This window comes from Panulirus ornatus, chromosome 14, assembly GCF_036320965.1.
Source record: "Panulirus ornatus isolate Po-2019 chromosome 14, ASM3632096v1, whole genome shotgun sequence".
NCBI classification, from domain to species: domain Eukaryota; kingdom Metazoa; phylum Arthropoda; class Malacostraca; order Decapoda; family Palinuridae; genus Panulirus; species Panulirus ornatus.
The window spans coordinates 1075730-1098285 of NC_092237.1; the positions used below are offsets into that span (position 1 = coordinate 1075730).

General features: G+C 43.3%; 2 protein-coding genes across 15 annotated transcripts in view; one reads left to right on the forward strand and one right to left on the reverse strand.

Annotated features, from left to right (window-relative positions):
- The window catches only part of LOC139753130 (uncharacterized), a 250412-nt gene that overhangs the window by 62223 nt on the left and 165633 nt on the right, over window positions 1–22556 (reverse strand). The gene's annotated exons all lie outside the window — the stretch shown is intronic.
- The window catches only part of LOC139753132 (uncharacterized), a 77304-nt gene continuing 55359 nt past the window's right edge, over window positions 612–22556 (forward strand). Inside the window, exon 1 of the mRNA XM_071669272.1 lies at window positions 612–1482. The gene's annotated coding sequence lies outside the window, so the exon portion shown is untranslated. The remainder of the gene's footprint in view (window positions 1483–22556) is intronic.

Here is a 22556-nt window from a genome sequence, read left to right on the forward strand (position 1 = left end):
GAGAGCATGCGATATGGCTGACAGAGATGCCCTGAGGAAGGTCTTAAGAATATATTGTGTGGGGTAAAAGCTATTTGAAGCAGTTTTTATTAACAGTGTAAGGCGTGTGCTCTCGTAGGAAGAGAGGAAGGTGTGGTTCTAATGAATGATTTGCGGTTGGGGTATGTAATGTCACCAAGACTGAAATTGGTTTATGTATTGGTGGTGATGGAAATAAATGTAAGGTCTTCGAGAGAGGGGACTGGAAAACGAGTCACTTGTTCGCTGATAACACAGCACTAGTAGATTCGAATGAACTACTACATTAGTAGGTTACTAAGTTTGGTACTGTATGTGAAAGGTAGCAGTTGAGAAAAAATGGAGAATGATGAATTATAAGAGTCCTGGGAGTGGAGATGGCAGCGAATGGAACCACGGAAGCTGAAGCGAGTCATACCGTGCCCTTTACAATATGAAACAATACGAGGGTATTCCATTTTGCTTTTCCTGTTCAAACCTCTTCCTTTTCCCTCCTACTACGTAGTAGAGAGAGAGAGAGAGAGAGAGAGAGAGAGAGAGAGAGAGAGAGAGAGAGAGAGAGAGAGAGAGAGAGAGAGAGAGATGCTATAAAGTAACAGTGTACTTTTGCGATCACAAAGTTAGCCCCTGGTATACAGATCAGTGGGATCCGCCGCTACTCAACATGACACCAGACTTAGTTTTTTCGGCCAATCGCATCTGCACTAGACTTGAAAACACACACACAGTTGTCACTTGTAAATATAAGCTATTATTAAATTAGTGTCCCTTATTGTACTGAGTACCATAAGCTCAATCCCGATAAAAGATGACTTACTAAATCACTGCTAAAAATAAATACAAAAATATACCATTAGTATATACAAATCAAATCGTGAAGGAAGAACAGGTAGTGGTACCTGGTAACCGCACTAGTAAGCTCCTCCCCGCAGACCACCAACAAAATCAAGTTTACAGAGCCAACAGTGCGCATTGGCGACTCGAACCTCATTACGATAGCACACGCTCCTAGTACCTTGTCAACTCCCAACCCTCCTTCCCGCACTTCAAACTCTCAAGCACAAAAGACTCAATGAAATTATTTTTTTTTCATTTACGCAGTTTCCATAAAAGAAAATCTATCTACCAACGTTGGAGTTCCTAGAGAAGCTCATTTTCAGTTGAGTAAATGTCTATAAATTACAGAAAAGTTGTTAACGAAGAGTAATTATTGTACATTTGGACTAAATCAAATTAATAAATAATTGCCTTAACTTATCCTGATAAAAGTGTAGAAAAGTGGAGTCTGATCGGCGACCAAACACGTAAGAGCACAACTTACAATTTGTTTCCAAATCTCACAAGACCCAGTTGATGCCTGCATCTAGTCAACAGCAGCAGCTCCTCACCTGACGTACACTACACCTAGAGCCGACGGCTGGGAGTCAACTCTACACATATCAACAAATTCGTAAACTTTGTCAGGTAAGTTGCATGTTGAGGACAATGTAGTCAAAATTCCATCCTGTATATCTTGCATCTGTTTACCCGTGTAGAAAGAAAACCTTCTAAAGCAGAATCTTTCCTAGTTTGTGATGGTTTCTCATTATGCAGTCAGGTAACGTTATCTGACACAACAGTACTGTGAACTGTATAGAAAAGCACCAGCATTATCATACGAGAAGAGAATGAATCATGGTATCACAGGCAGATTGGACGATGCGAGGCCATGATACGACTTGAAAGCCAAGTTTTGCTGGATATCACGACGCTAAGTTGTGGTAGAGTGAAAATATGACACCCACACTTGTCACAATGCTCAAGATAATAGCACTATTCATCATTATGGATAAACTTTGACAAGCTTTCTAAGATAAAAAAAAAAAAAAACTTGGAATTATCTGCCGTCACATACAAGGCCAGTAACATCATACACTGTCCAGTTAAATGTGACGTACGCTAAGAATTTCGTGCCCTGGACTCTTGATAATTGTACCTACAGAATTAAAATAATGTCTGCACCTGGAGGAACAATATAAATCGAGAATCAGGTCAAACAAATAATGCAGCACTTATTCCGTGTTAGAGAAATATTTGTATTAGTCAGCTGACTCGAAGGATAAATACCTATCACAGAAACAGTCCTTAAAAAATAATTGTTCACAATAGTTATAATGAGGATAACTTTTGCACAGGAGAGGAGGCAGTAGAGAGTAATTTGGTTGGTGTAGGGAACGTTTCTTATCATAACAGCAGACTGGTTCCTGTTATCGGAGTTGGACACACAAACACACAACAACACAACTTGGCAGACGACCGACACCAGCCCCGCCACCACTGCTAACCCCGTTACTACCCACCACCCTCTTGGCCAGCTCGGAAGACTCGGTACAAAAACAAACTCCACTTGCCCCTTAACTTTACAACAAATCATAATTAACCTGATTAAAACAGATGTGGAGGATAACGTTGCAAAATAACACTGCAACGATGTAATGGCCGTACCAATATAGGAACGAAAACTCTAAGGTAAAGGTGGTTTATCATAAAAAGGACATGTGGATGTAGGTCAGACCATGGAAATATTTTTACCCGGATTGTGAGGTGATGCAGTAGGGTTGAGGGTCAAGTCAATTGGGAGGTGAGTTTGAATGGAGAAAAACTGGAGGAAGTGAAGTGTTTTAGATATCTGGGAGTGGATCTGGCAGCGGATGGAACCATGGAAGTGGAAGTGGATCATAGGGTGGGGGAGGGGGCGAAAATTCTGGGGGCCTTGAAGAATGTGTGGAAGTCGAGAACATTATCTCGGAAAGCAAAAATGGGTATGTTTGAAGGAATAGTGGTTCCAACAATGTTGTATGGTTGCGAGGCGTGGGCTATGGATAGAGTTGTGCGCAGGAGGATGGATGTGCTGGAAATGAGATGTTTGAGGACAATGTGTGGTGTGAGGTGGTTTGATCGAGTGAGTAACGTAAGGGTAAGAGAGATGTGTGGAAATAAAAAGAGCGTGGTTGAGAGAGCAGAAGAGGGTGTTTTGAAGTGGTTTGGGCACATGGAGAGAATGAGTGAGGAAAGATTGACCAAGAGGATATATGTGTCGGAGGTGGAGGGAACGAGGAGAAGAGGGAGACCAAATTGGAGGTGGAAAGATGGAGTGAAAAAGATTTTGTGTGATCGGGGCCTGAACATGCAGGAGGGTGAAAGGAGGGCAAGGAATAGAGTGAATTGGAGCGATGTGGTATACCGGGGTTGACGTGCTGTCAGTGGATTGAATCAAGGCATGTGAAGCGTCTAGGGTAAACCATGGAAAGCTGTGTAGGTATGTATATTTGCGTGTGTGGACGTATGTATATACATGTGTATGGGGGGGGGGGGCATTTTTTTCGTCTGTTTCCTTGCGCTACCTCGCAGACGCGGGAGACAGCGACAGAGTATAAAAAAAAAATATATATATATATATACTTTTTTATACTATTCGACATTTCCCGCATTAGCGAGGTAGCGTTAAGAACAGAGGACTGGGCCTTTGAGGGAATATCCTCACCTGGACCCCTTCTCTGTTTTTTCTTTTGGAGAAAAAAAAAGGGGGGGGGGGGAGGATTTCCAGCCCCCCGCTCCCTTCCCTTTTAGTCGCCTTCTACGACACGCAGGGAATACGTGGGAAGTATTCTTTCTCCCCTATCCCCAGGGATAATATATATATATATATATATATATATATATATATATATATATATATATATATATTATTATATTTTATTATACTTTGTCGCTGTCTCCCGCGTTTGCGAGGTAGCGCAAGGAAACTGACGAAAGAAAAGGCCCAACCCCCCTCCCCCATACACATGTATATACATACGTCCACACACGCAAATATACATACCTACCCAGCTTTCCATGGTTTACCCCAGACGCTTCACATGCCTTGATTCAATCCACTGACAGCACGTCAACCCCGGTATACCACATCGCTCCAATTCACTCTATTCCTTGCCCTCCTTTCACCCTCCTGCATGTTCAGGCCCCGATCACACAAAATCTTTTTCACTCCATCTTTCCACCTCCAATTTGGTCTCCCTCTTCTCCTCGTTCCCTCCACCTCCGACACATATATCCTCTTGGTCAATCTTTCCTCACTCATTCTCTCCATGTGCCCAAACCATTTCAAAACACCCTCTTCTGCTCTCTCAACCACACTCTTTTTATTACCACACATCTCTCTTACCCTATTATTACTTACTTGATCAAACCACCTCACACCACATACTGTCCTCAAACATCTCATTTCCAGCACATCCACCCTCCTCCGCACAACTCTATCCATAGCCCACGCCTCGCAACCATACAACATTGTTGGAACCACTATTCCTTCAAACATACCCATTTTTGCTTTCCGAGATAATGCTCTCGACTTCCACACATTCTTCAAGGCTCCCTGAACTTTCGCCACCTCCCTCACCCTACGATTCACTTCCGCTTCCATGGTTCCATCCGCTGCCAAATCCACTCCCAGATATCTAAAACACCTCACTTCCTCCAGTTTTTCTCCATTCAAACTTACCTCCTAGTTGACTTGTCCCTTAACCCTACTGTACCTAATAACCTTGCTCTTATTCACATTTACTCTCAGCTTTCTTTCACACACTTTACCAAACTCAGTCACCAGCTTCTGCAGTTTCTCACACGAATCAGCCACCAGCGCTGTATCATCAGCGAACAACTGACTCACTTCCCAAGCTCTTTCATCCACAACAGACTGCATACTTGCCCCTCTTTCCAAAACTGTTGCATTCACCTCCCTATAACCCCATCCATAAACAAATTAAACAGCCATAGAGACATCACACACCCCTGCCGCAGTTACATTCACTGAGAACCAATCACTTTCCTCTCTTCCTACACGTGTATATATATATATATATATATATATATATATATATATATATATATATATATATATATATATATATATAATATATATATATATATATATATATATATATATATATATATATATATATATATATTTTTTTTTTTTTTTTTATACTTTGTCGCTGTCTCCCGCGTTTGCGAGGTAGCGCAAGGAAACAGACGAAAGAAATGCCCCCCCCCCCCCATACACATGTACATACGTCCACACACGCAAATATACATACCTACACAGCTTTCCATGGTTTACCCCAGACGCTTCACATGCCTTGATTCAATCCACTGACAGCACGTCAACCCCTGTATACCACATCGCTCCAATTCACTCTATTCCTTGCCCTCCTTTCACCCTCCTGCATGTTCAGGCCCCGATCACACAAAATCTTTTTCACTCCATCTTTCCACCTCCAATTTGGTCTCCCTCTTCTCCTCGTTCCCTCCACCTCCGACACATATATCCTCTTGGTCAATCTTTCCTCACTCATTCTCTCCATGTGCCCAAACCATTTCAAAACACCCTCTTCTGCTCTCTCAACCACGCTCTTTTTATTTCCACACATCTCTCTTACCCTTACGTTACTTACTCGATCAAACCACCTCACACCACACATTGTCCTCAAACATCTCATTTCCAGCACATCCATCCTCCTGCGCACATCTCTATCCATAGCCCACGCCTCGCAACCATACAACATTGTTGGAACCACTATTCCTTCAAACATACCCATTTTTGCTTTCCGAGATAATGTTCTCGACTTCCACACATTTTTCAAGGCTCCCAAAATTTTCGCCCCCTCCCCCACCCTATGATCCACTTCCGCTTCCATGGTTCCATCCGCTGACAGATCCACTCCCAGATATCTAAAACACTTCACTTCCTCCAGTTTTTCTCCATTCAAACTCACCTCCCAACTGACTTGACCCTCACCCCTACTGTACCTAATAACCTTGCTCTTATTCACATTTACTCTTAACTTTCTTCTTCCACACACTTTACCAAACTCAGTCACCAGCTTCTGCAGTTTCTCACATGAATCAGCCACCAGCGCTGTATCATCAGCGAACAACAACTGACTCACTTCCCAAGCTCTCTCATCCCCAATATATATATATATATATATATATATTGGAAGGGATCACAATTTTGCGCGTGATCAAGATATTCCTATAGGTCCACGGAGAAAATGAAACACGATAAGTTCCCAAGTGCACTTTCGTGTAATAATCGCATCATCAAGGGAGACTTAAGAGAGAAAATTAACAGTCAGCTGATATACATCGAAGAGACGATTCTAGGACGCCATTTGGTAAACATGCGATTGTCCAAGACAGACAAGGAGCGTTCATAAATTTATCATTTTACAAATTCTATCAACAATAAAGTTATCTAATTTGTATAGACCATCACTAAAATTAAGATTATAATTCTTTGTGTATTTAATAATAGAATATTCAATGATATTTCTCGTGGTAATAGAATTAGAGTTAATAACTGAGATGGCATTACTCCAGTCAATACAATGATCATATTTTAACGTGATTAAACAAGGCATTTGATTCTTGTCCCGTTCTTATACTATATTTATGTTGCTTAAGTCTAACAGAAAGATCCTTATCGGTCTGCCCAACATAAAATTTATCACAGTTTCCACATGGCACTTGTAGATGCATCCAGGAGAATTTTCTGTTGAATTCTTGATTAAGATATTCATTATAGTATTACTGTTGCTGAAGGCAACATTTACATTAAAGGATTTAAGCAACATGGGAAGTAAAGTAAAATTATTATTAAAAGGGAGAACTAAAAGATTCTTGGTGTCAATGGGAGGTTTGGGCTCAACTCTGTAAAATGATTTCTTGCTAACTTAAGGGATTTATCAATGAAAGATCTAGGGTACTTTAACTTAGATCCAATAGAATATATCTTCTCAAACTCATCATCAATAAACTCTGGACTGCAAATACGTAATGCCTTAAGGAACATAGATTGAAATGATAATTTAACTGTCATGTTGAGATGAGCAATAATGGATATATGAGCATACATTGGTAGGTTTTCTGTATATGCTAAACTTAAACTTGTTTCCTTGCCTATTGATCATGCAGTCTAAATATGGTAACATACCATTATTTTCATTTTCTACAGTAAATTTGATGGAAGGTACTAAATTGTTAAGTAATGGGAGGAATATTTGTAAATTTTCATTTGTTGGCCAAACACAAAGAACATCATCTACATACCTAAACCAAATTGCATTAGAAGGTAAGATATCCTTTAGTAATCTTTTTTTCAAAAAATAACATATAAAGATTACTTATTACAGGTGAAAGAGGGTTACTTATTGCCATACCAAATTTTTGAGCATAATAATCTCCATTGAATTGAAAAATACAGTCTTTTATACACAATTTTATCAGTTCACTGAAAACAGACTTTGAAACAGGTAAATGAATATCATCCAAGACATCAAATAAATATTCTAAAAGGTCATCAACTTAACAATTTAGTACCTTCCATCAAATTAACTCTAACTGTATGACCACGAGAAATATAATTGAATCTTCTATTATCAAATACACAAAAAATTATAGTCTTAATATTAGTGATGGTCTATACAAATGAAATAACTTTATTGTTGATAAAATTTGTAAAATGATAAATTTAAGAACGCTCCTTGTCTGTCTTGGACAATCGCATGTTTACCAAATGGCGTCCTAGCTTCGTCTCTTCGATGTATATCAACTGACTGTTATATTTCTCTCTTGTCTCCCTTGATGATGTGATTATTACACGAAAGTGTACTTGGGAACTTGTCGTGTTTCAATTTCCCCGTGGACTCATAGGAATATATATATATATATATATATATATATATATATATATATATATATATATATATATATATATATATATATTTTTTTTTTTTTTTTTTTTTTGCTTTGTCGCTGTCTCCCGCGTTTGCGAGGTAGCGCAAGGAAGCAGACGAAAGAAATGGCCCAACCCACCCCCATACACATGTATATACATACGTCCACACACGCAAATATACATACCTACACACCTTTCCATGGTTTACCCCAGACGCTTCACATACCTTGATTCAATCCACTGACAGCACGTCAACCCCGGTATACCACATCGCTCCAATTCACTCTATTCCTTGCCCTCCTTTCACCCTCCTGCATGTTCAGGCCCCGATCACACAAAATCTTTTTCACTCCATCTTTCCACCTCCAATTTGGTCTCCCTCTTCTCCTCGTTCCCTCCACCTCCGACACATATATTCTCTTGGTCAATCTTTCCTCACTCATTCTCTCCATGTGCCCGAACCATTTCAAAACATCCTCTTCTGCTCTCTCAACCACGCTCTTTTTATTTCCACACATCTCTCTCACCCTTACGTTACTTACTCGATCAAACCACCTCACACCACACATTGTCCTCAAACATCTCATTTCCAGCACATCCATCCTCCTGCGCACAACTCTATCCATAGTCCACGCCTCGCAACCATACAACATTGTTGGAACCACTATTCCTTCAAACATACCCATTTTTGCTTTCCGAGATAATGTTCTCGACTTCCACACATTCTTCAAGGCTCCCAGAATTTTCGCCCCCTCCCCCACCCTATGATCCACTTCCGCTTCCATGGTTCCATCCGCTGCCAGATCCACTCCCAGATATCTAAAACACTTCACTTCCTCCACTTTTTCTCCATTCAAACTCACCTCCCAATTGACTTGACCCTCAACCCTACTGTACCTAATAACCTTGCTCTTATTCACATTTACTCTTAACTTTCTTCTTTCACACACTTTACCAAACTCAGTCACCAGCTTCTGCAGTTTCTCACATGAATCAGCCACCAGTGCTGTATCATCAGCGAACAACAACTGACTCACTTCCCAAGCTCTCTCATCCCCAACAGACTTCATACTTGCCCCTCTTTCCAAAACTCTTGCATTCACCTCCCTAACAACCCCATCCATAAACAAATTAAACAACCATGGAGACATCACACACCCCTGCCGCAAACCTACATTCACTGAGAACCAATCACTTTCCTCTCTTCCTACACGTACACATGCCTTACATCCTCGATAAAAATTTTTCACTGCTTCTTTCTAACAACTTGCCTCCCACACCATATATTCTTAATACCTTCCACAGAGCATCTCTATCAACTCTATCATATGCCTTCTCCAGATCCATAAATGCTACATACAAATCCATTTGCTTTTCTAAGTATTTCTCACATACATTCTTCAAAGCAAACACCTGATCCACACATCCTCTACCACTTCTGAAACCACACTGCTCTTCCCCAATCTGATGCTCTGTACATGCCTTCACCCTCTCAATCAATATCCTCCCATATAATTTACCAGGAATACTCAACAAACTTATACCTCTGTAATTTGAGCACTCACTCTTATCCCCTTTGCCTTTGTACAATGGCACTATGCACGCATTCCGCCAATCCTCAGGCACCTCACCATGAGTCATACATACATTAAATAACCTTACCAACCAGTCAACAATACAGTCACCCCCTTTTTTAATAAATTCCACTGCAATACCATCCAAACCTGCTGCCTTGCCGGCTTTCATCTTCCGCAAAGCTTTTACTACCTCTTCTCTGTTTACCAAATCATTTTCCCTAACCCTCTCACTTTGCACACCACCTCGACCAAAACACCCTATATCTGCCACTCTATCATCAAACACATTCAACAAACCTTCAAAATACTCACTCTATCTCCTTCTCACATCACCACTACTTGTTATCACCTCCCCATTTGCGCCCTTCACTGAAGTTCCCATTTGCTCCCTTGTCTTACGCACTTTATTTACCTCCTTCCAGAACATCTTTTTATTCTCCCTAAAATTTAATGATACTCTCTCGCCCCAACTCTCATTTGCCTTTTTTTTTTTTCACCTCTTGCACCTTTCTCTTGACCTCCTGTCTCTTTCTTTTATACATCTCCCACTCAATTTCATTTTTTCCCTGCAAAAATCGTCCAAATGCCTCTCTCTTCTCTTTCACTAATACTCTTACTTCTTCATCCCACCACTCACTACCCTTTCTAATCAACCCACCTCCCACTCTTCTCATGCCAGAAGCATCTTTTGCGCAATCCATCACTGATTCCCTAAATACATCCCATTCCTCCCCAACTCCCCTTACTTCCATTGTTCTCACCTTTTTCCATTCTGTACTCAGTCTCTCCTGGTACTTCCTCACACAAGTCTCCTTCCCAAGCTCACTTACTCTCACCACCCTCTTCACCCCAACATTCACTCTTCTTTTCTGAAAACCCATACAAATCTTCACCTTAGCCTCCACAAGATAATGATCAGACATCCCTCCAGTTGCACCTCTCAGCACATTAACATCCAAAAGTCTCTCTTTCGCGCGCCTGTCAATTAACACGTAATCCAATAACGCTCTCTGGCCATCTCTCCTACTTACATAAGTATACTTATGTATATCTCGCTTTTTAAACCAGGTATTCCCAATCATCAGTCCTTTTTCAGCACATAAATCTACAAGCTCTTCACCATTTCCATTTACAACACTGAACACCCCATGTATACCAATTATTCCCTCAACTGCCACATTACTCACCTTTGCATTCAAATCACCCATCACTATAACCCGGTCTCGTGCATCAAAACCACTAACACACTCATTCAGCTGCTCCCAAAACACTTGCCTCTCATGATCTTTCTTCTCATGCCCAGGTGCATATGCACCAATAATCACCCATCTCTCTCCATCAACTTTCAGTTTTACCCATATTAATCGAGAATTTACTTTCTTACATTCTATCACATACTCCCACAACTCCTGTTTCAGGAGTATTGCTACTCCTTCCCTTGCTCTTGTCTTCTCACTAACCCCTGACTTATACTCCCAAGACATTCCCAAACCACTCTTCCCCTTTACCCTTGAGCTTCGTTTCACTCAGAGCCAAAACATCCAGGTTCCTTTCCTCAAACATACTACCTATCTCTCCTTTTTTCACATCTTGGTTATATATATATATATATATATATATATATATATATATATATATATATATATATATATATATATATATATATGCCACATTACTCACCTTTGCATTCAAATCACCCATCACTATAACCCGGTCTCGTGCATCAAAACCGCTAACACACTCATTCAGCTGCTCCCAAAACACTTGCCTCTCCTGATCTTTCTTCTCATGCCCAGGTGCATATGCACCAATAATCACCCACCTCTCTCCATCAACTTTCAATTTTACCCATATTAATCGAGAATTTACTTTCTTACATTCTATCACATACTCCCACAACTCCTGTTTCAGGAGTATTGCTACTCCTTCCCTTGCTCTTGTCCTCTCACTAACCCCTGACTTCACTCCCCAGACATTTCCAAACCACTCTTCCCCTTTACCCTTGAGTTTCGTTTCACTCAGAGCCAAAACATCCAGGTTCCTTTCCTCAAACATACTACCTATCTCTCCTTTTTTCACATCTTGGTTACATCCACACACATTTAGGCACCCCACTCTGAGCCTTCGAGGAGGATGATCACTCCCCGTGTGACTCCTTCTTCTGTTTCCCATTTTAGAAAGTTAATACAAGGAGGGGAGGATTTCCGGCCCCCCGCTCCCGTCCCCTCTAGTCGCTTTCTACGACACGCGAGGAATACGTGGGAAGTATTCTTTCACCCCTATCCCCAGGGATAATATACATATATATATACATATACACACACACACACATACACACACATACGCACATACACACACACACACACACATACATATATATACATATGAAAAATGTAAGAAACAATTTAGAAAACAAACTTTTAGCTTGAAATGAATGAAAAAAAATGAATGTCACATAATGGTTCAACCTCTGGCTATGGAAAAGGAAATGTACAATTTATTCACACAAACGTCAATAGCAGTTCTCAACAATTTCACCACTGTATCAATAAGCTTCAATGACTAAGCTACATTTTTCTCCAGCTTCACTATTTTCTTGTCAAAAACACCATGCATGAAAACTATCACTCCAGTAACACAACTATAAACATTTACTTCCCCTTTAAAAGTAATGTGGCAGTTGAGGGAATAATTGGTATGCATGGGGTGTTCAGTGTTGTAAATGGAAATGGTGAAGAGCTTGTAGATTTATGTGCTGAAAAAGGACTGATGATTGGGAATACCTGGTTTAAAAAGCGAGATATACATAAGTATACTTATGTAAGTAGGAGAGATGGCCAGAGAGCGTTATTGGATTACGTGTTAATTGACAGGCGTGCGAAAGAGAGACTTGGATGTTAATGTGCTGAGAGGTGCAACTGGAGGGATGTCTGATCATTATCTTGTGGAGGCTAAGGTGAAGATTAGTATGGGTTTTCAGAAAAGAGGAGTGAATGTTGGGGTGAAGAAGGTGGTGAGAGTAAGTGAGCTTGGGAAGGAGACCTGTGTGGGGAAGTACCAGGAGAGACTGTGTACAGAATGGAAAAAGGTGAGAACAATGGAAGTAAGGGGAGTGGGGGAGGAATGGGATGTATTTAGGGAATCAGTGATGGATTGCGCAAAAGATGCTTGTGGCATGAGAAGAGTGGGAGGTGGGCTGTTTAGAAAGGGTAGTGAGTGGTGGGATGAAGAAGTAAGAGTATTAGTGAAAGAGAAGAGAGAGGCATTTGGACGATTTTTGCAGGGAAAAAATGCAATTGAGTGGGAGAAGTATAAAAAAAAGAGACAGGAGGTCAAGAGAAAGGTGCAAGAGGTGAAAAAAAGGGCAAATGAGAGTTGGGGTGAGAGACTATCAGTAAATTTTAGGGAGAATAAAAAGATGTTCTGGAAGGAGGTAAATAGGGTGCGTAAGACAAGGGAGCAAATGGGAACTTCAGTGAAGGGCGTAAATGGGGAGGTGATAACAAGTAGTGGTGATGTGAGAAGGAGATGGAATGAGTATTTTGAAGGTTTGTTGAATGTGTCTGATGACAGAGTGGCAGATATAGGGTGTTTGGGTCGAGGTGGTGTGCAAAGTGAGAGGGTTAGGGAAAATGATTTGGTAAACAGAGAAGAGGTAGTAAAAGCTTTGCGGAAGATGAAAGCCGGCAAGGCAGCAGGTTTGGATGGTATTGCAGTGGAATTTATTAAAAAAGGGGGTGACTGTATTGTTGACTGGTTGGTAAGGTTATTTAATGTATGTATGACTCATGGTGAGGTGCCTGAGGATTGGCGGAATGCGTGCATAGTGCCATTGTACAAAGGCAAAGGGGATAAGAGTGAGTGCTCAAATTACAGAGGTATAAGTTTGTTGAGTATTCCTGGTAAATTATATGGGAGGGTATTGATTGAGAGGGTGAAGGCATGTACAGAGCATCAGATTGGGGAAGAGCAGTGCGGTTTCAGAAGTGGTAGAGGATGTGTGGATCAGGTGTTTGCTTTGAAGAATGTATGTGAGAAATACTTAGAAAAGCAAATGGATTTGTATGTAGCATTTATGGATCTGGAGAAGGCATATGATAGAGTTGATAGAGATGCTCTGTGGAAGGTATTAAGAATATATGGTGTGGGAGGCAAGTTGTTAGAAGCAGTGAAAAGTTTTTATCGAGGATGTAAGGCATGTGTACGTGTAGGAAGAGAGGAAAGTGATTGGTTCTCAGTGAATGTAGGTTTGCGGCAGGGGTGTGTGATGTCTCCATGGTTGTTTAATTTGTTTATGGATGGGGTTGTTAGGGAGGTAAATGCAAGAGTCCTGGAAAGAGGGGCAAGTATGAAGTCTGTTGGGGATGAGAGAGCTTGGGAAGTGAGTCAGTTGTTGTTCGCTGATGATACAGCGCTGGTGGCTGATTCATGTGAGAAACTGCAGAAGCTGGTGACTGAGTTTGGTAAAGTGTGTGGAAGAAGAAAGTTAAGAGTAAATGTGAATAAGAGCAAGGTTATTAGGTACAGTAGGGTTGAGGGTCAAGTCAATTGGGAGGTGAGTTTGAATGGAGAAAAACTGGAGGAAGTGAAGTGTTTTAGATATCTGGGAGTGGATCTGTCAGCGGATGGAACCATGGAAGCGGAAGTGGATCATAGGGTGGGGGAGGGGGCGAAAATTTTGGGAGCCTTGAAAAATGTGTGGAAGTCGAGAACATTATCTCGGAAAGCAAAAATGGGTATGTTTGAAGGAATAGTGGTTCCAACAATGTTGTATGGTTGCGAGGCGTGGGCTATGGATAGAGTTGTGCGCAGGAGGATGGATGTGCTGGAAATGAGATGTTTGAGGACAATGTGCGGTGTGAGGTGGTTTGATCGAGTAAGTAACGTAAGGGTAAGAGAGATGTGTGGAAATAAAAAGAGCGTGGTTGAGAGAGCAGAAGAGGGTGTTTTGAAATGGTTTGGGCACATGGAGAGAATGAGTGAGGAAAGATTGACCAAGAGGATATATGTGTCGGAGGTGGGGGGAACGAGGAGAAGAGGGAGACCAAATTGGAGGTGGAAAGATGGAGTGAAAAAGATTTTGTGTGATCGGGGCCTGAACATGCAGGAGGGTGTAAGGAGGGCAAGGAATAGAGTGAATTGGAGCGATGTGGTATACAGGGGTTGACGTGCTGTCAGTGGAGTAAATCAAGGCATGTGAAGCGTCTGGGGTAAACCATGGAAAGCTGTGTAGGATGTATATTTGCGTGTGTGGACGTGTGTATGTACATGTGTATGGGGGGGGGGGGTTGGGCCATTTCTTTCGTCTGTTTCCTTGCGCTACCTCGCAAACGCGGGAGACAGCGACAAAGTATAAAAAAAAAAAAAAAAAAAAAATATATATATATATATTTATTAAATAATCGCTGTTTCCCGCGTCAGCGAGGTAGCGCCAGCAAACAGACGAAGAATTACACGGAAGTGCACTTGGGAACTTATCGTGTTTCATTCTCCCCGTGGACTCAGGAATATATATATATATATATATATATATATATATATATATATATATATATATATATATATATATATATATATATGTATATATATATATATATTAACCCTGGGGATAGGGGATTAAGAATACTTCCCACGTATTCCCAGCGTGTCGTAGAAGGCGACTAAAAGGGGAGGGAGCGGGGGGGCTGGAAATCCTCCCCTCTCGTTTTTTTTTTTTTTTTTTTAAATTTTCCAAAAGAGGGAACAGAGGGGGCCAGTTGAGGATATTCCAAAAAGGGCCCAGTCCTCTGTTCTTAGCGCTACCTCGCTAACGCGGGAAATGGCGAATGGTTTAAAAGAAAAGAAAATATATATATATATATATATATATATATATATATATATATATATATATATAATTATTATTATTATAATCGCCGCTTCCCGCGTCAGCGAGGTAGCGCCACGAAACACACATGCACATATACATAACATATACAACAGACATATATACACATGTAGACATTCATACTTGTTTGCTAATCCTTCGAACACTTTACTTCACGACAATACAAATTTTAAAAAAGATCTAACCATTAAAACGGTACATGTCAAGCACGACGATACGATCTAAGTATTTGCACGAAAAATGAAACATCCGTGTTTGCTGTTTTCCTCGTGGATATCAGCGACTATCCTGGTATATTGAAAATCCTAATGACGGTGGGAAAGATGGAGAGCCCTTAGCGTCAGTGTAGGGAGCAACAGCCAATACCGCACGATTCTCATGGAACACGAAAATAATGTTCCCTCTAGCACCACGGAATGACGTAATGGATCACGACGCTCTATTAGAAAGGGAGCGGCAGGCAGGACCGACCCAGCGTGTCCGGTGCTCGGTAGGGAATGGAGGCTACCAACTTAATACACTCATTTATTGGTTATCTGGGTTTGCGATGTGCTTCACGGCCTGGTCTAGCTGGCCAAGAGCTGTCCTCCCGTGGGTGGGTCTGGTGCTACACAAAGTTAAGACCACCAACACCAACGACTAAGCCAAGTTGAGCAATGTGGAGAGCCAGGTACGGCTGGAGCAGAGGGTCCGGGTCCCCCCCCCCCCCACCACCAGCCAGGCCCTTTGTGACCCCAATAACTCTTTTGCGCTACCGCTCACACGATGAGCATGGGATGCACAAATTTGCCGGGGTTCGGCACAAGTCAATCAGCCAGCATCACACATTTAAGACTAAGATTCTCGATATTTATGAAATATTTTTGGGGGGATTTGGGGGGAGGTAAAGGAATACTGACAATTACGGAGGTAGTGCAGATAAGTTGCCAATCTCTGGTCGCAACTCTCGCACATAAAATCATGTAGAAGAATAATTCAGTCCAGCCGCTGGTGTCTGACAGTCACAAGAGGAGGGTGGGGGTAGAGGGAAGGAAGTGGAGGCGTGTGACCTGGGGAATAACCAGCACGTATCCACTGCCTATAGTGGAAGTGGAACTCAATACCCAGACTCTTCCTCCTCCCATATTATCAAACTTATTCCTAAAAAAAGAAATTTTTATGACAGTCCGAGTAGTAAGTAGAACTGACTCAAGTTCGCCTGCTCTAAGTCACGTGTGTGTGTGTGTGTGTGTGTGTGTGTGTGTGTGTGTGTGTGTGTGTGTGTGTGTGTATTAATAGTTCTTCATTCATGAGGGAGAGGGAGGTGTACACAAGATCTCCATCTCATAATTCATCAAACTTCCTCACCTTGACGTCGTCACCCTCTTGACCTGCTCCACTAGCCTAACGTTAACTGTTTTACTGCAACAACCTTATTTACGTCCTATGATTCGTTCCTCTCCTCACCTTGACTGTCCTCTCCTCACCTTGACTGTCCTCTCCACACCTTGACTGTCCTCTCCTCACCTTGACTGTCCTCTCCACACCTTGACTGTCCTCTCCACACCTTGACTGTCCTCTCCTCAGCCTGACTGTCCTCTCCTCACCTTGACTGTCCTCTCCTCAGCCTGACTGTCCTCTCCACACCTTGACTGTCCTCTCCTCACCTTGACTGTCCTCTCCTCAGCCTGACTGTCCTCTCCACACCTTGACTGTCCTCTCCTCACCTTGACTGTCCTCTCATCACCCTGACTGTCCTCTCCACACCTTGACTGTCCTCTCCTCAGCCTGACTGTCCTCTCCTCACCTTGATTGTCCTCTCCACACCTTGACTGTCCTCTCCTCAGCCTGACTGTCCTCTCCTCACCTTGACTGTCCTCTCCTCAGCCTGACTGTCCTCTCCACACCTTGACTGTCCTCTCCTCAGCCTGACTGTCCTCTCCTCACCTTGACTGTCCTCTCATCACCCTGACTGTCCTCTCCACACCTTGACTGTCCTCTCCTCAGCCTGACTGTCCTCTCCTCACCTTGACTGTCCTCTCCACACCTTGACTGTCCTCTCCTCACCTTGATTGTCCTCTCCACACCTTGACTGTCCTCTCCTCAGCCTGACTGTCCTCTCCTCACCTTGACTGTCCTCTCCACACCTTGACTGTCCTCTCATCACCCTGACTGTCCTCTCCTCACCTTGATTGTCCTCTCCACACCTTGACTGTCCTCTCATCAGCCTGACTGTCCTCTCCTCACCTTGACTGTCCTCTCCACACCTTGACTGTCCTCTCATCACCCTGACTGTACTCTCCTCACCTTGACTGTCCTCTCCACACCTTGACTGTCCTCTCCTCACCCTGACTGTCCTCTCCTCACCTTGACTGTCCTCTCCTCAGCCTGACTGTCCTCTCCACACCTTGACTGTCCTCTCCTCAGCCTGACTGTCCTCTCCACACCTTGACTGTCCTCTCATCACCCTGACTGTCCTCTCCTCACCTTGACTGTCTCTCCTCACCTGACTGTCTCCCACCTTGACTGTCCTATGCTCTCCCACCTTGACTGTCCTCTCCCACCTGACTGTCCTCCACCTGACTGTCCTCTCTCACACACCTTGACTGTCCTCTCATCACCCTGACTGTCCTCATCCTCACCTTGACTGTCCTCTCCTCAGCCTGACTGTCCTCTCCACACCTTGACTGTCTCTCCACCTGACTGTCCTCTCTCAGCCTGACTGTCCTCTCCACACCTTGACTGTCCTCTCCTCACCCTGACTGTCCTCTCCTCACCTTGACTGTCCTCTCCTCAGCCTGACTGTCCTCTCCTCACCTTGACTGTCCTCTCCACACCTGACTGTCCTCTCCTCAGCCTGACTGTCCTCTCCTCACCTTGACTGTCCTCTCCACACCTTGACTGTCCTCTCTCACCCTGACTGTCCTCACCTGACTGTCCTCTCATCACCCTGACTCTCCTCTCCTCACCTGACTGTCCTCTCCTCAGCCCTGACTGTCTCTCACCTGCTCTCCTCACCCTGACTGTCCTCTCTCATCACCCTGACTCTCCTCTCATCACCCTGACTGTCCTCTCCTCACCCTGACTGTCCTCTCCTCACCCTGACTGTCCTCTCCTCACCCTGATTGTCCTCTCCTCACCCTGATTGTCCTCTCCTCACCCTGACTGTCCTCTCCTCACCCTGATTGTCCTCTCCTCACCCTGACTGTCCTCTCCACACCCTGACTGTCCTCTCCTCACCCTGATTGTCCTCTCCTCACCCTGACTGTCCTCTCCTCACCCTGACTGTCCTCTCCTCACCCTGATTGTCCTCTCCTCACCCTGACTGTCCTCTCCTCACCCTGACTGTCCTCTCCTCACCCTGACTGTCCTCTCCTCACCCTGATTGTCCTCTCCTCACCCTGACTGTCCTCTCCTCACCCTGATTGTCCTCTCCTCACCCTGACTGTCCTCTCCTCACCTTGACTGTCCTCTCCTCACCCTGACTGTCCTCTCCTCACCCTGACTGTCCTCTCCTCACCCTGATTGTCCTCTCCTCACCCTGATTGTCCTCCCATCACCCTGACTGTCCTCTCATCACCCTGACTGTCCTCTCCTCACCCTGACTGTCCTCTCCTCACCCTGACTGTCCTCTCCTCACCCTGATTGTCCTCTCCTCACCCTGACTGTCCTCTCATCACCCTGACTGTCCTCTCATCACCCTGACTGTCCTCTCCTCACCCTGATTGTCCTCTCCTCACCCTGACTGTCCTCTCCTCACCCTGACTGTCCTCTCCTCACCCTGACTCTTTCTGTTAACGTGAAACACTTAACATGTTCTCGTAAGGACGACTCACAGTTGAAGGTTGTGATAAGGTCTCTTCCGCAGTCTAGCCACTGACTGGTTCTTTCTGTAGTTGCGGTTCCTTACACTTGGTACACTCTGTATGTTGTTCATTGACGCTGGATTGATTATCTTGAGCAGATCTCTCTCCTCCAATGGGTGACCAATTGCCTACGTATGATTTGATTTTGATTTCCAATACATTGATTATCTTCTCAATTTGTCTGTTCGTTTCGTATAAGGAGATTGTGAAACATATAGAGTTTACCATTTGTACAATTATCAATATGTATTTTGGTTTTAAGCCGGAGACACTGTTAAATACCATTCAACCACTTCTGGAGCTGGAGCTTTTCCACATTTATTTCTAAATTATGGCACTCCCGAAATATTGTTACTTCTTTCATAATTTCTAACATCTCCATCATCCACAAACATATTCAGATAAGAATCAAGTAATTTCCATAAACCAGGAATGACAAGCCTAAGACAGCCTTCTACCACACCCCAAGTTACTTCCACCAAGTTAATAAAGGCACAAGTAACATGTGTCCCCTGTTCACTTCTGTTTAGATAATATTTAGGCAATAGGAAGAGTTCCCCTCTAATATTTGCCCGGAAATCCAGTTTTCCTTACCAGCTTCCTGTTCAATGTGCTGAATGACTTTGGCAAACCACCACTCAATCCACCTATTTTCTCCGTCTACGTTGCTGTTCACTGTGCCACACTACACCAGTACCTTCATCTGTACTAGAAACAGGTGAGTTTGTCGGTCGGTCTCCGGTCTGTAGAGACGGTGAACAACTTACCACGCATACAATACCTAACTCCCACACACAACCCCTTATGACTGTTCGATTTCCTTGGCTGGATAGAAATTGCTGGCTGCTAGAGTGAAAAAGTTCCAGAAAAATGTTTCATTGTTCTGCAGGAAAGTTGTGCTGGCAATATGCCATTCGCCGTGGTTTTAAAGGAGGATGTGGTGACAAAGAATGGTGGTGGTGGGAAAAGTATTGTGGCAAGTGCAAGGAGACAAGGGCCTAGATCTGCTAGTTGTGTATGATCTTATAAACCCACGAAGCCTTTAGCTTAAAAAGCATCTCTGGCGTATTCATCTATTTGCTTTTGGACGTTTTTCAATACTGTTCAAACGATGTTTATCAATGGAAACAACCTACTGTTTAATTCATTTTTCCTGACGCACTTCTTGTAAACAGGCCTTATATTTGTTCTCTTCCCCTCCCCTGAAATCGGTCGTTCTTTCGTCAAAGTCATAAACATCTCAAGGGGCTTTTACCTTGTTTGTGTGCATCAGTGGAATACAGAGGGGTTAGATTATATTTGGGTAATGTGTTGATCAGACTCAATACCAGTCATCTATGACAACCTTACTGCTTCCTATCGTCTTCTCATGTTACATTACGATAATAGTGGGGCAACATTTACCCCATGAACACATACGTCAACTTAAGATTTACCTCCTCACACGTTGGTTCTTCTTCAAAGACTCATTCGTGTCAAGCCTTCAGTCTGATTACGTTACTACACTGACAGTTTCCTTCTCATGAATATCCCAAACATTTCAGGATTTTTTTTCCCGTACATTGTTCTCTAAATGTATCTATACTCATCATATTTTCCTCATTTCTTGCTGCGGTGTACATCGCCGAGGCTTCCTCCCCTCTACGGTTTGTAAATGTTTCTCGCTCTACTTCTCTACCAACTTCAACTCTTTACTTATATAATGACCCACTTGTTTCTGTAACTACCACCCATGCATGCACTCACTCCCGCAACTCCCACTTCACGAAGCCTTCAGAACCTCTGGTTCAGACTCTTGACTAGGTAAATGCCTGTCCTAATATATGCTCCCTAAGGTCACCTACCTTGTTGTTTCCGTTTGTTGCGTTTCTCTTTCGTTTCTTTTCTTTCCTCACTCTCTGAAGTCTTATTGCCTCCCAAATTACGGCACCATAGTTCATGTTTCCTGCGTGTAGGTAGTCCTCACGGGAAAGATCCAGGATCGATGGTGTACCACCCTCTATGACCCTCTAGCATCTACTGATTCATATGATAGTTCACAAGATTTATGCTTAGCTTCGTGAGTATACAGGTGTACTCGCTGTTCAACTCCGTCATCAAAACTTTTCAGAACTACGCTGGATTCGTCTCTGCCTTCTACACCTACCATACACATCGTGACAACAATACGTCATTCAGAACATCGTATCCTGTACAAGTATAATCTATCATGACAATCGGACTAGCTTATCTTACTGTTACTTTCCCCACAGCCTACAGTGACGAGGCCCTCACCAGCTGCATCTATAGCAGTGTAAATGGACTAAACTCCTCCCCCGCCCTCCAACATTGTGCTGACCATAACATACCCCATACTATACAACGCAGGTACACTCTATCATTCTGACAACCTATGTGTCAAGGTCATCTTGCTTTATTTTCCCTGTGCAGTCTGTCGTCTGTAGGTCTTTGTCCTTACTATCCATGTGTTTGTGTTTGGCTGATGGTGGGTGGGGGAGGAGGTCACATAATACTCTGCTGCTCCTGGGTGGTTTATGTAACATTATATCCAGTGTCGGTCATGGTTGCATTACGTGATGTTCGCCTGGTCGTGACACACTACGAGGCACATCACCATCCTCAGAAAGGATCCTGGATACGTATATGTAGAATGAACCAGTGTACAAGATGAGTGCCTCAGATGGTGAGTGTGGCATAAATATATTTAGAACATTATTACGTGAGGAGGTGGAGCCAGGCGGGGCTTCATAATGAGAGCAGCGCCGTCATAGGGAATGGCAGAGTGGTGAGGCCAGCACCTCACACCGTACCCACGGATTACCAAGTGAAAATATCCCTACCGTCTGCACCGGTCTTCAGGCTGGGTTGTGCTTACTACACAGGAAGGAAACCTGACCACAACCTGCTACTTCAGCCCATATTATTGTTCCACAAGAGCATATGGTAGATAACGTGGGCACTTTAGTGTTAATACTGGCAATACCGAGTGTGAAGGAGAGTGGAGGAATGGGAGGGTGAAGGTGGAGGTATAAGCACGGCAGGTTTAGAGGTACTACCGTAAGGTGTTGTAATTCTTGATGGTGAGGAAGTGCGTGTGTGACGCAGGTCCTGCATCCACACCAGCTGACCATAAGTGACGGCTTCACCTAAACAGGCCACCACCTCCCGTCGGTACAGCTGCGGTACTCTCTCCTCCTAGCCCTCCTCGATGTCAGAAACTGAAGGACACACACACACACACACACACACACAAGAAAAACAGTGACACGTGTTGGCCACGGAAAAAAATTAAACAAGATAAAAATGGAAATACAAAATGTGAATAAGATGAAGTTGTAGGAGGATATAGCGCGATGCCAGAGAGAAGACGTTTGTTCGAAAAAATACAATAAACCTCCATAACCCTGTCCACTAGGGTAATAATGCGCTAAATTTACATGGCCGGGCAACCA